The sequence below is a fragment of the Callithrix jacchus genome, chromosome 16 (genome assembly GCF_049354715.1).
Source record: "Callithrix jacchus isolate 240 chromosome 16, calJac240_pri, whole genome shotgun sequence".
Lineage (NCBI taxonomy): Eukaryota > Metazoa > Chordata > Mammalia > Primates > Cebidae > Callithrix > Callithrix jacchus.
In genome coordinates, this window is record NC_133517.1 from 32,214,362 (window position 1) to 32,225,643 (window position 11,282).

Below are 11,282 nucleotides of genomic sequence, written 5' to 3' on the forward strand. Positions count from 1 at the left end.
TTTCGAACTGCTGACCCCATGATTCACCCGCCTCGACCTGCCAAATTGCTGGAATTACAGGCATCTGGCCTACCATGTATTCTTTCTCATTATTTTTGTGGGCTGGATGGCACTTCTTCAGCTTGTCTTCCCTGGGATTACTCATGCAGTTGCAGATGGATGATGGCAAGAACAGCTGGATGGTCCAAGGTGACCTCACTCAAATGACTGGCAGTCAGTGCTGATTGATGGCTAGGATGCATTAGTTCTCCTCCTCCATGCCCAGGTATCCTCCAGGAGGATATAGCAATATCCATCCATACCTGGTGGTCTCAGGGCAGTGTTCCAAGAAGGTATAAGTAGAAACTGCACGCCTAGACTTGGAAGTTGTTCAACATCACTTCTGCCATATTCTGTTGGTCAAATCAAGTCACAAGGCCAGCCTAGCTTAGGAAGTGAAGAAAGATTAAACCCCTTAATGGGAAAGACAGCAAAATCATCCTGTAAATGGCATGCTTATGGAATGGGCTGAATTGTTCCCTGCAACACATATGCTGAAGTCCTAACTTTAGTGCCTCCAGATGTGACTGTATTTGGAGATAGGTTCTTTGAAGAGATAATTAGGTTTAAAATGAGCTTGTTAGAGTGGGCCCTAATCCAATACGATTAGTGTCCTTAGAAGAAGAGGAGATTCAGTTGCTGACAGGAACAGAGGGAAGACAATGTGAAGACAACGGAGAGGATGGTCATCTCTAACCCTCAGAAAAGAGGCTTCAGAAGAAACCAGCCCCTTCTAACAACTTGATCTTGGACTTCTAGCCCCAGGATTGTGAGAAAATAGGTTTCTGTTGTTTAAGTCATTCAGTTTGTGGTATTTTGTCATAGCAGCCTTAGCAAACTAATACACTTCCAGAGACAGGAGGAATGATTTCAACCACCTTTGCAATCTGCCGCACCCCTAAGACCTTAAACTCCCTGTGGTTGGGGTTCTGTTATTCTTGTGCATCATCGTCATTCAGCAAATACTGTCTTATTTATTAGGCCTGTTTTTTAAGGCAAGAGAAAAAAGAGAAGCCAGAGAGGATGCTAAAGGATCAGAGATTTATGAGCAAATAGTAAGAATGTTTGTGTCATGAACACCAAAGGAAGAATCTTGGGAATAGATCTTTAGATATCTCAAGGAGGACAGAAACTGAGAAATGGCCACTGGATTTGACAAATGTTAATTGAAACACCAAACAATTCACAGCATGGGAAAGACTGGGATTGCTTGGAGGGAAGAAGAGTGTGGGCCAAAGGGCACTTTAAATTCTTACCATATTTTACCATAAGAATATAGATCTATATGTAAATTTTTTTAACATGTCTTTTTTTTTTTTTCTTTTTTCTTTTTTTTTTTTTTAATTTTTTATTGGATTTTAGGTTTTGGGGTACATGAGCAGAGCATGCAAGACAGTTGCGTAGGAACACACATGGCAGTGTGCTTTTCTTTCCTTCTCCCCTTAACCCACATTTGGCATTTCTCCCCAGGCTATCCCTCCCCACCTCCCCCTCCCACTGGCCCTCCCCTTTTCCCCCAATAGACCCCAGTGTTTAGTACTCCCCTTTCTGTGTCCATGTGTTCTCATTTTTCATCACCCACCTATGAGTGAGAATATGCGGTGTTTCATTTTCTGTTCTTGTGTCAGTTTGCTGAGGATGACGTTCTCCAGATTCATCCATGTCCCTACAAACGAAACAAACTCATCATTTCTGATTGCTGCATAATATTCCATGGTGTATATGTGTCACATTTTTCCAATCCAGTCTATTGGCAGAGTCTCGCTCTGTCACCCAGGCTGGAGTGCAATGGCATGATCTCGGCTCACTGGAACCTCTACCTCCCAGGTTCAAGTGATTCTTTTGCCTCAGCTTCTTGAGAAGCTAGGACTACAGGTTCATACCACCACGCCCAGCTGATTTTTGTACTTTTAGTAGAGATAGGGTTTCACCATGTTAGCCAGGCTGGTCTCAAACTCCCGACCTCAGGTGATCCACCCACTTCAGCCTCCAGAAGTGCTAGGATTACAGGCATACGCCACCGTGCCCGGCCACATATCATATTTTAAAGAAACTTGAAATTCTCTTTGGGCCCACCTACCCTACCTTCTGTAAGTGCCCACTTCTAATAGTTTATTGTACACCTTCATACATTGCTGGTTAGTACAAAATGGTACAACTCCTTTGGAGGGCAATTTGGCAAAACCCATCAAATTACAGCTGTAATAAATTTTATGTAATAAAGTTGTTTTAAAAACGTCAAATGAGCCAGGCGCGGTGTCTCACCCTTATAATCCCTGGACTATGGGAGGCCAAGGTGGGTGGATCACGAGGTCAAGAGATCGAGACCATCCTGGTCAACATGGTGAAACCCTGTCTCTACTAAAAATACAAAAATTAGCTGGGCATGGTGGTGCGCACCTGTAGTCCCAGCTACTCAGGAGGCTGAGGCAGGAGAATTGCTTAAACCCAGAAGGCGGAGGTTGCGGTGAGCCGAGATCGTGCCATTGCACGCCAGTCTGGGTAACAACAGTGAAAACTCCGTCTCAAAAAAAAAAAAAAGAAAAAAAAAAAAACTTCAAATGTATAAACCCTTTAGATATACTCACATACATGCAAAATGACACTATGTACAAGAATATTCACTGCAGCTTTATTTGTTATAGGAAATGTTTGGGAATAGTCCAAATGTCTTCCAATAAAAGATGGTTAAATAAACTGTGTTACAGCCACACAATGGAATCTCATACTGCTGTTAAAAAAAAAAAAGGAATGAGGATGTTCTCTGTGTACTGATATGGAAAGATTTCCCAGATAGATTAAGAGAAAAAAACAAGGTACAGAGTAGTTACATGTTCCTTTTATGTAAGCAAGAAGGCAAAAGAAGGATATATATTTAATTTGCTTACATTTGCCTAAAGAATCTCTGGAGTGATAAGAAAGAAATAAAATTGATTATCTGGAGAAAGGGGAGTAGATAGGGACAGGTATGGGATTATTCTATATTATTTTCTCATTTACATATATAAGCTGATTAGATTCTTATAGCAAATCTGAGGCTACTATTATCCCCATTTTACAGATGAAAATTAGAAATGCTAAGTCACTTCCCAAGTTTACCAATTTAGACAGCTGGTACACAGAGTCTGATTCTAGCCTAGCTCTGCCTGACTTCAGAGTTCATGCTTGCAGCATCCCTCAAACTGCCCCTGAGCAAGCACAAGCCACTGGACGACGGATTTATGATCTACAATAAATTAACATCAGAGGCAGAATAATCCAAAGTCATAGCCAAACATATTTAAGGTGTTTATCAAATCCAAATCAGGAAGCTGGAGATTGGAAGCTATTTTTTATTAAGGGAGCTGGTTTTACTAGTGGTTTGTGTTTATTTGTTCCTTTCTTGGTTTCCTGGCTTTTCAGATGTCTGTTTTGGAAAAAATCAGTGGAGGAGTGGATGAAAAGATGATCTACTTTGTGTGATATACACAATTCTCTTAGACAAGTCATTTTTTGTTGAGGCTTTTGAAGTTTAGAGTATACTGCTGTTTAACTCTAGGACATGTTGTCCAAGTAAGTGACTACGGGTATAAGGAGGAAAATAAAAGGTGAAGAAAAGCCCCTTTGCAAATAAGGCTTCTGCTGTCACTGCTGCCAAGTCTCCTGCATAGGAAGGGGTTACTGTCTGATCATAAATGGGGAAACCTAGAGCTCCTCTGTCTGCAAGGAGGCTTTGGCACCCAGTTAAATTGCACTGTTTCAAGCTTCCCTTGTGTTTCCTAAAGCTTTTCTTTACCAGCTGTCATGAGGAAGTCTCATTTGTCAAGCTGACTGATTGTCCATTTTTTCCACGTCATGAGGAAATCCTTTCTTAAGCCAGATTTATTTTCTAAATGGAAATTTCCAGGCCTTGAGTGAAGTAGCTGTTGCCCTGAGCAGTCCAGATCCTAAAGTTCAGTTCGTCAACCACATTTCCATGGCTGTTACTTACACATCAGACATGACTGGTCCTTCAGAGGGGTTTCAGTTAGAGTTTTTGGATGACAGGGAATTTTCTTGGAAAAGTTTAGTGAAAAAAGAGCAGGGAACTCAAGAACCCATCAGAGGAAGTGGAGTGTTCTCCCCTTGAATTGCTCTCCTTTTGACTTTGGCTTTTCGGATGTAAATGGCACTTGTTTGCCATGATGTCAATCTGGTCCAAACCCACAAGTCTTTTCCCACATGGCAAAAGTAGAGAACTAGAGAATGGTTACTTCTCCCCAAGGTTGGTGATTACTGTCCCATCACAGTGACTTACAGTGACAGGACCACACAAAATTGTTGCCCTAATTCCAAACCACCTTATGAATGCGTTGTCTTTGTCTTTCAGCAAAGCAGACCTCTCAGCTCGCTCCACAGTCACTCAGGGCTCTTGGCATGACTAGCCCAAGCCTAAGGATGTTTTTGTTCTAGAGGCCAACTCTCCTTGAGTCATAACAACTAATAGAAGATAGAGTGAATCTTAGCCACAATACTGACGAAGTTTTTATACATTAAAACTTTTGGCCAGGTGTGGTGGCTCACACCTGTAATCCCAGTGCTTTAGGAGGCCAAGGCAGGCAGATTGCAGGAGCCCAGCAGTTCAAGATCAGCCTGGGCAACACACTGAGAGCCTATCTCTACAAAATAATAAAATAAAAAATTATCGAGGAGGTGGTACATGCCTGTAGTACCAGCTATTCAGGAGGCTAATATGGGAGGATCGCTTGAGTGCAAGAAGTTGAGACTGTGGTGAGCCATGATCACACCACTGCACTCCAGCATGGGTAACAGAGAGACACCATTGGATGTGCAACACATAAAAGATAACTATCGCTCTCTTAGCAATGGAACAGGTATAATCCCCAAAAGCCCAAGTCGCTGTCAACATTAAAGTGATATCTGAATTTGTTGGCTAGTAAAAGTTTATTGGCTAAGTGAAAGTGTCTCATCATTTTCATTCAGATCCTCAGTTCATTGGTTTGACCATTGATTCATTATTCACTGATTCACATTTATTGAGTCAGACATTGTGCTAGGTACTGGGATTACAAAAGAGAACAAGATAGAAATAATCCCTGACCTCAAAGATCTATACAAAGCCATTTGTTCCCTCCCCTCACCATTCTCACCAACTTTAAACTGCTCCTCCTCCCTGATCTTCATCCACAGAACTGTATAAGCAGAGGTACAACTCTGTTCTATAGAAATGCCCATTCTCACTGGGAAAATTCCTTTATTATATCAACCTCTAATTTAAGGAATAATTAAGTCTAAAATAATTTTCATTGTATATTTGGAATTAGTTTTCTTATTTGTAAAAAATCATTTGAGCCTCACAACATATCTGGGCTGGCTAGAAATCACTGTTTCATTTTTTTTCTTTTTTTTTAAACAACTTTATTGAGATATAATTCACATGCCATACAATTCACTCATTTAAAGTGTACAGTTAAATGGTTTTCAGTATATGCAGAGTTCTAAATACAACCATCACCATAATCAATTTTGGAACATTTCATCAACCCAGAAAGATACCTGTACCCATTAGCTAATCTACTTTATGTCCTTAGATTTAGCTATTCTGTACATTTCATGTAAGTGGAATTGTGTAATTTATGGTCTTTGTGTCTGGCTTCTTTGACCTAGCATAATGTCTTTAAGGCACATCCACGTTATAGCACATGTCCATACTTCATTCCTTCTTATGGTTGAGCAGTATTCCCTTCTGTGGATATATCATATTTTGTTTATCTATTCATCAGTAGATGGTGTATTTAATTTTATAAGTGAAGAAACTAAATAAATGGCTGGGTTGGGACCATTCCAAGCCAGTTCCCCTGGCTCTCCCAATCCAGGGTTCATTCCATTAAATCTACTAGATCCTATAATTTTAAAGTACATGTTCATTTCTTTTTTTTTTTTTTTTTTTTTTTTGAGAGACGGAGTTTTGCTCTTGTTACACATGCTGGAGTGCAGTGGTGTGATCTTGGCTCACTGCAACCTCCGCCTCCTGGGTTCAAGCAATTTTCCTGCCTCAGCCTCCCGAGTAGCTGGGAGTACAGGCACGCGCCACCATGCCCAGCTAATTTTTGTATTTTTAGTAGAGACGGGGTTTCACCATGTTGACCAGGACGGTCTCGATCTCTTGACCTCGTGATCCACCCGCCTCGGCCTCCCAAAGTGCTGGGATTATAGGCATGAGCCACAGCGCCCAGCCTGAGTGCATGTTCATTTCTACTGTCAGAACACATTTGCCTCAGACATTTTGGAATAGGGAATGAAACTAAGAAATGCAAATGCAGTGCAGAATAGGCTGCTTTCTTGTTTGCTCTTGTTATTTGAGAGTTTTCCCCACTTTTGAGAGAAAACAAGAATTTCAAGAGAGAAAAAGAATTCAATTAAAAATGATTCCTTGACCACCGCCCCCGCCATCCCCGCCGCCACCACCACAACCACCACCACCGTCACCACCGTCATTTCTGCCTCCGCCTCCTTGGGGCCCTTCTCCTTCACCGCCCCTTTTGCCACCTCTACACATTTTAGGCCTTCTGTTCTGGAGAAGAAGCTATAGTCGGTCTTCTTTGTGGGCCCAGGGCACAGCTAAGGCAGACAGCGGCAGCGGAGCCGGCCAGGCCTCTGCCAGGGAAGCGACAGGCGCTACTGGGGACAGTGGCCCCATCAACCCAGCCTTGCTATCTCCCGGCGACCTGCAACTCATCACTCTCATCGTTGGAGCAGCTCAAGAGCCCTGGCCTTTTTTGACAGCTTCCACCGGGACTGCCTGGCCGATGTGGACACAAAGCCAGCTTACCAAAACCTGAGGCAGAAAGTAGATAATTTTGTGTCAACGTATCTGGACAAGCAGGAATGGAATCCTACAATGATCAAAAGCCAGTTGCAAAATGGTCTGAGGCAGAGTGTGGTTCAGTCAGGGATGTTGGAAGCTGGAGTAGAGAGGATTATTTCTCAGGTGGTGGATCCAAAACTAAACCACATCTTCAGGCCACAAATAGAACCAGCAATTCATGAGTTCCTGGCCGCCCAGAAAAAAAAGCAGCTGTGCCAGCACCCCCCTCCAGAGCTTGAAGGCCAGGACCCACCAGCTCCATCTCAGGACACTTCCTAAGAATATGCCTGACACCTTTTGAAAGCTCAATTTTTGGTGAAGAAATGGATTCAGTTACATAAGAGGGCAACTTCAGACTGAAGATAGGCCAAGGTCGTCACTGGTCTAAAGATTTCAACCTTGACTATGGGCAGTGAACAGATTGAAAGGGGAGCAAGTTCGGCAGCAGGAAAGTTGACCGTGTCAACCCCTGCATTGTGCTGCCATTTGGTCCCCTGTCCAAGGGCATGACACAAGTAGACACTACAGAGAGAGAAAAACACTACAGCAACCCAGGGTTTTCCTGAAACAAACTTTACTTGAACATGGAGACTGCACGTGGACTTTAGGGTTTGTGCTCTGGGACAAATGAAAGCTATGGTGAGAGAGCATAACCAATCCCAAAGACAGTTTCAAAGAACAATGACAATAAAGGTTAACTGGGGGTAGTATTTGACAGTGCTTATTTGATATTGTCTCTCAGAGTTCCAAACTAGATTGTACAAGTAATTAGCATCAGATAGCTTTAAAGTTGTGACCTTCTTGTACCTCAATCTTCTAGCCAGTTTCCTTTCCTTTGTAATAGGTAACAAAACATGAAATCCTAGAATGTGTGAAAAGTTCAGACATGAGGTATAAGGAAACTCATCTGCAGGCTCTCTGTCCAGGGCTGCTTCCTGTCCTGCAGGGGCTAGTGAGTCTCACGTATGTTTATTTTATTCTCACATTTGTGTTTTTTTAGGAAAGTGTTAATAAATGGCTTATCTTTCATAATAAAATCATTTGATACTCTTTAAAAAAATTATTCCTTGTAAGACATAGCCCTCACTGTTGCCCCTGCCCAGTTATCTAATTCTGTTTTTCTTTTCTCTTGTTCTGTGTATGTAAGTCATGAGTCACTAGAGTGGGCCTGTGGGAGCTGAGAGAGAAAGAGGGAAAATAAGTTCTTAATTTAAAAGTAGCATATCAGAGGTCAACAACCATCACAGGTCAGCTTCAGTTGCCAAAGTTGTCTCTAGGGATATTCCAAATTTAGAAAACCCATAAAGAAAGACATGGGGATAATAAGCACCAAATTTTGGATAGCTATTACCTCTGAGTGACAAAGCATTCAAGAAAGGACACACATGGAATTCGACGATATCAGTAAAGTTTTATTTCTGAAGCTGAGTGGTAGATATACCAGTGTTAGCAACAACCACAACTGAAGTTCAGCTTCAGTTGCCAAAGCGTAGGCTCCAGAACCCACAGGCCATATGAATATACTGTGACGTTCATCCTGATTTCTCTCCTTGATCTAATAGCTTTCTACACTTAGATGAGATCTTTGAAGGTAGAGGAGAACCCTAGTAGAGGCTACTATGGTAAGAATAATGAAGTTGAATAAATTAACTCAGAAGCATTGGAATTAAACACTGGCCTAGTAAGCCAGGCTAAGAGAAGGAGGTTGATATAAACAAGAGAACATTGTTAGAACTTATTGTATGAAATGCTACCTTGAGGTTGCAATCTAATTAGTTTTTTGCAATTCATCTATCACTTCCTCTTTTTGTCTCCAGCTTTCCTCTCTTCATAGGAGGGGGTGGGGCTTCTTATTCCAGGACCCCAGGTCCCCTAAGCAGCCTAAAACTAGGCAGATCTATTAGCCAGGACTGTCTCTGTCAATAATGGCTGCTCTTCCAATTTTCAGTGTGCTAAGATGTAATTCTAAACATATTCTGATTCCCATGCATGTTAGCTCCTATTCGATGTAATGCTCTGTTGTGGCTGGGAACATATTGTAGTCCCACAAATGAGTACTGTGGACAATGGACCTGTTTGTGGGAGGGAGCCCTAAGGGAGAGGAGAAAAGGGTGTTTATTCCATTAATTGTATGGGTGTGTCCCCACCATAATTTCTAAAGGGACTGGAAGCAAGACATCAAGGCATGCTAACAAAGTACTGAGGAGAATTGCACCTCTGCTTTGGAGGGGGTTGCGTGACCAATGGCACCTGTAAGGGTGGATGAACCAAGTCAATAAAAGTTATAAAATAATACCATACTGTACTATGGCTGTGCTGGCTTAAAAATTTTAAACTATATGTCTCTGGGGATATTCTAAATTTAGAAAACCCATAAAGATAGACATGGAAATGATTAACACTGAATGCTGGATAGTTGTTACTTCTGGGAGACAAAGGAATGCATTCAGGGAAGGACACACATGGGAATTCAAGGTTATCAGTAAAGTTTTATTTCTGAAGCTGAGTGATGGATACACCAGTGTTAGCATCATCTATTCATAATGGTGTTCTTTAAAAAAAAATCCCAGTTTTATTGACTACTAAAGTAAACATTGATAGGTATAGCCCACATACTATATAAGAGCTTCTGTAGGTCCTTAATTTTTAAATATATATAGTGGCCAACTATGTATAACATAAAATTTACCATTTAACCACACTAGTGTTTTCTGAGTCCTAACTGGCTCTCATTGACAGGTAATAGGGGAATAGAATCATCATGAGAAACCAAATCAGCTCATATGCTATTTTTCCACTATGTTTTGAAGTGAGTAGAATGGGCTTTCTCACAAAGAAAAAGCCTTCCTCACCTGTAAGCTATTTAGGGAAATTCAGAGTTCAGATGAAAAATTTTAAAGTCACATCTCTTTATGTTTAAAATTATTTCAGAAAGCTACCTCTAGATTGTATTTTTAATTTTGGTGAAACTTATCTCTCTAGTAAGCAGATGTCCTCAAGGACCTTCATGTCTCAGAAAGGAACAGGTGTACCCAGATAAAAAGCTGCAAAAAAGGCCGGGCGCGGTGGCTCACGCCTGTAATCCCAGCACTTTGGGAGGCCGAGGCAGGTGGATCACGAGGTCAAGAGATTGACACCATCCTGGTCAACATGGTGAAACCCCGTCTCTACTAAAAATACAAAAAATTAGCTGGGCTTGGTGGCGCGTGCCTGTAATCCCAGCTACTCGGGAGGCTGAGGGAGGAGAATTGCCTGAACCCAGCAGGCAGAGGTTGCGGTGAGCTGAGATCGCGCCATTGCACTCCAGCCTGGGTAACGAGCGAAACTCCGTCTCAAAAAAAAAAAAAAAAAAAAAAAAGCTGCAAAAAAAGACCTGGCTGTGTGGTTAGCTACAAACACCAACAGAAAACAAACTGTGTCAGGATATTTATTTGGACAGTTGTTTTTTTATCAGGGCTCTACTTACAACTTCTTAATGTTTTGAGTGGTCTGTCCTTAACTCTATTTTGTTCATAAAACTTGGGATGCATGATTTTGCTGAACTTTTTTTTTTTTTTTTTTTTGAGACAGAGTCTCTCTCTGTCACCAGGCTGGAGTGCAGTGGCACAATCTCAGCTCACTGCAATCTCAGCCTCCCGGGTGTTCAAGCAATTCCCCTATCTCAGCCTCCTGAGTAGTTGGGACTATAGGCACGTGCCACCATGCCTGACTAACTGTTTATATTTTAGTAAAGACGGGGTTTCACCATGTTGGCCAGGATGATCTCGATTTCTTGACCTCATGATTCTCCCACCTTGGCCTCCCAAAGTGCTGGAATTACATGTGTGAGCCACCTCGCCCAGCCCCGAACATGAGATTTTTTAAAAAATAGAAAATTGTGCCAGGTGCAGTGGCTCATGCCTGTAATCCCAGCACATTGGGAGGCCAAGGCAGGCAGATCAGGAGGTGAGGAGATATGACCATCCTGGCTAATACAGTTAAATCCTGTCTCTACTAAAAATACAAAAAACTTAGCTGGGCATGGTGGCACGTGCCTGTAATCCCAGCTACTCGGGAGGCTGAGGCAGGAGAATCACTTGAACCTGGAAGGGTGAGGTTATAGTGAGCTGAGATGGTGCCACTGCACTCCTGCCTGGGTGACAGAGTGAGACTCTATCTTGGGGGGAAAAAAATATATATATATATATACACACACGTGTGTGTGTGTGTGTGTGTGTGTGTGTATACATATATATATATATACATATATATATTCTTGTATGTTCTAAATATTTAATTTAAAAAATTAAATGCTATAAAATAAAACTACTTTAGGTAGGATAATTATTGTTTTTCTTTTCTACTTTCTGGGCTGATATTAACCCAGGTGTTATGCAAATCAAAATGGCCAGAATAA

At 41.8% G+C, this 11,282-nt stretch overlaps 1 pseudogene; it reads left to right on the plus strand.

Annotated features, from left to right (window-relative positions):
• The first annotated feature begins 6,455 nt into the window (after positions 1–6,455).
• On the plus strand, positions 6,456–11,043 carry LOC103788565 (biorientation of chromosomes in cell division protein 1 pseudogene; annotated as a pseudogene).
• Positions 11,044–11,282: the final 239 nt, after the last annotated feature.